Source organism: Aulostomus chinensis, chromosome 9, assembly GCF_037954235.1.
Source record: "Aulostomus chinensis isolate RoL2024-O1b breed Wild chromosome 9, RoL_Achi_v1.0, whole genome shotgun sequence".
Taxonomy (NCBI): Eukaryota; Metazoa; Chordata; class Actinopteri; order Syngnathiformes; family Aulostomidae; genus Aulostomus; species Aulostomus chinensis.
The window spans coordinates 13,002,259-13,006,042 of NC_141328.1; positions in this window are offsets into that span (position 1 = coordinate 13,002,259).

Consider the following 3,784-nt stretch of genomic DNA (forward strand, 5'->3'; position numbering starts at 1 on the left):
ACCCATAGGATATCTGTATACCTCCCATGGCATTCCCCCTGGCAAATGTTACTGTACTGTAAAGTTCTCCTCTGCGCATTTATGTCTCTGATCTGCCACGCATCCTGCATTGGTATGAATTTCAGGTGCAATTGTGGGTAAGGTGGTGGTGCTCCAGCTCACACGATACACTCTTCGGATGTTATTCCCTTTGCTGTGTACTGGGCCCATTTATACCAGTCATTATGACTGGCAAACTCCAAAAGAGCGTTAGATGCTGGTCTCACGCCTCTCTGCTGATGTTTAAACACCTCTTCTTGCTTTATCTCTGTAGGGGAAAGCTCTGTCTCATAAAATTATAATAATCATCCCCACTAAAAGTACTTGTAGCTTCTTTAGTGCTGGTGGCTAACATTTTCTTCCCAATAATTTGAGTGGTAACTGGTGAACTGGTTTCTGTTGTCTGAACAGTTTTAGTGGTAACTGGTGAGGTGGCTGTTGTTATTTTGATAATCGCATTATCTGTAGCTGCAACAGTAATTGGTGAGTTTGTCATGCCAACTGTTGTGACGCCTGCAGCTGGCACTGGTGTTTTAATCTGCATAACTGGCGTGGTATGCCCTCTAGTTGAAAAAAACACCTCCACTTAGTGTGCATCTTGACTGATCTCAGAAGCTAAGCAGGGTCAGGCCTGGTTAGTACTTGGATGGGAGACAGTTCGGAAATGACAGCCAAGCGGGGTAGTTTAATCAAAGTGAAGGAACAACTTTTAATAAAATACCTTACATTTTCACGCCGATGAAATGCCAATTCTAATTCCCAACATTTCCTAATAATACAAACACCAAGAACACATAATTTAAAATAACTTAATAACTAACAGCCACAGGGCTAGTTGACCAGCTAGATGTTGCCTCCACAGGCCCATCAGGCTGTGTATTACAGCCTCCTGAAAGAATTTGTTTCCTCTGTTCCGATGAGTTTGTGGCTTGAATGTCAGCTCTGTATCGATGCTGAGCTTGACAGAAAGTCTTTTTGTAAATTATTTCAGGACAATGCACATTGATGAACATATACAAAAGTACACGTAAATGTGCCAGATTATATCCCAGGGGCCATTTTCCATCTGTAGTCCATTGGCAGGTTGATGTTGTTGTAGAAAACACAGAAGACATTGTTACAGCCCTATGGGTCCTATGTTGTGTTCTGTGTGTAGGGTGCTGTTGGTGTGTTTATCTTTGCAGGTCTGATGCAGCCGAGTCATTAGGTCGACTGGGAGCACCTGGCCAGCATTCCCAGTTAGGCCTATTTAACCTCGCCTTCCCAGACACCTGCACTCTTTGCTCTGCTCTGCTCGGCTGTCTCCCTTTTGCACTCAGCCAGCGTGCTGTTGTTTTCCTTGTTTTATACTAACAACATGCAACCATCACATCCATACACTCACCTACACTACTGATTCTGACTTCCTCACCTCATACGGTAGATTATTTACTTTAACTTAAATGTGACTTGCCGCTACTAAGTTTTGCTGCACCTCCTCCTTTGTTTCGGCCTAGAGCTGGTCCTAACAACATACACTGAAAAACTAGCTATACAAAACGGCAAGAAACAAAAAGAAGAAAAAAGAAAAAATAAGACAATTAATTTGTATGTTAGAGATGGTTGCACATTTTGTTAGCTCTCAGCCACACCTTGACATGGCTCTTGAAAGTGGCCAGAGTGAGACATTCCCTTATAGTTAGTTCCATAATGCACTACCTTTACTAGATTGTGCATTATGGCTGAAGGAGGTTTTCCTAAAGGGAACCTTGACGTCTGTTTACTACTGCTCTGGTGACCCGAGTCCATTGATATTTAATAAACTCCTGCAGAGGGGGTGGCACCGGGCCATGTAGTACTTGGAAATTTACAGAAATTGTCACAACGTATTAAGATATTTCTTGAAGATGTTGCAATAATGGTAAGAGAGAGGTTTTTGTTATCCAGAGTTTTAAGTGCCTGTTTGTACAAAAGCTCTACTGGTATGAGGATAGTAGAGCCTGACATAGACCAGCTGCTGATGCAATAGCTCAGATAATAAAATCTATTTTTCTTTTTCTTTCCATAATGCAACTGGGTTAATGTTCAGAGACACTGTCTTCTATTTGTTAAATTATTAGTTCCACTTATTCTATTGACTTCCTTCATATTTTTGTAAGTTTTTATTTTTGTTTCTAATCATTGTGAAATAATTTACATAAATTAACACATGTATTTAATTAGTTATCACATTATGTAATTAATTTGTCCTTATTAGTTGTCTTTTGTATAGTACTTGTTGTATTGGTTTATTAGGTTATACTGTCATCTGTTGGAGATCCTCGTATACTACAGAGCAAAAAAGAGTGACCAAACACTAAACCAGCTGCTATTAACTAAACACCAAAAAATCAATGTGTGCCAGAGATCGGCCAAACCCTCTCATAAATGATTGGTATCTGTATCTAGAGCAGTGCCAAAAAATGGGATCTCTGCCTCTACTGTGTACCATAATTTTGAAATATACAGTAGTATTTACATTAGGTAAAATATCAGTACAAAATCAAATCAAGTCACCATACATTTTTGTAACTTTGACATCAAACAAAAGTCCATATTTGTATGATGCATAGACTTTACACACAGAGGACCATAGGTTGTAAAATAATAGACATAGGACAATCATTAGTGTACACATACAGTAAGTGTTCATTAATTTATGCTTTCTGATGAATCTCATTTCTCTATGCATTAATGATGAAATGACAACACAGAACAAAACAAATTAAATTAAAAGCCCCACTCACACCAGAGTACAAAAGTAAAATTTCTCTCAAAATACATGGGGCTTTAATGGCAAATGTAGTCAATCTGAACAAGTTAGTGCCTTATATTTCACATTCCTATAGCATATATATAATTAGAAAGTCAGGCTGTTTGAATTTTTTTACATTGTAGATTTAAAAAAGTTTTTTATATTGAGCATTTAGTCATTACACACATAGGGAAGACAAGTGAGAGCTTTTTATCTTGAAAACATGCATTGATTATTCATTTGGAATTTCTTAATTTAAGCACATGGACCTAGTTTACAAATAAAAAAATATATTCTCTGTAATGGCTGTTAATTATCAAAGTATGTGACATGAATTCATCTTTAAATATGAATAATTGTATTGAATGGTATCGGTACTGAGGGCTGCACGGTGGTGCAGTGGTTAGCACTGTGGCCTCACAGCAAGAAGGTTCTGGGTTCAAGTCCCGGCTCCAGCACGGGATCTTTCTGTGTGGAGTCTCCATGTTCTCCCTGTTCCTGTGTGGGTTCTCTCTGGTACCCCAGCTTCCTCCCACCGTCCAAAGACATGCAATTTGGGGACTAGGCTGATTGGAGACACTAAATTGACCGTAGTTGTGACTGTGAGTGTGAATGGTTGTTCATCTCTCTATGTGTTGGCCCTGCGATGGACTGGTGACCTGTCCAGGGTGAACCCCGCCTCTCGCCCATTGACGCTGGGATAGGCTCCAGCCCCCCCACGACCCTTAATGTGTAGGAATAAGCGGAAGATGACGATGGATGGATGGTATCGGTACTGAATAAGAAGTATTGAGGTTTCTGCTTACCTTTGCAAAATTACTGATACTGACTTGGCTGTCAGCCAATGCAAAGTAATACTCCTAACATCAAAGGTAAAAGTGAGACATTGATTATTATTTTGCATATTTCCAAACTTTCAGGCTAAAGAAAAGCACAACAAAAGTATGTTTGTAAACTTTATTTAGACTAAAA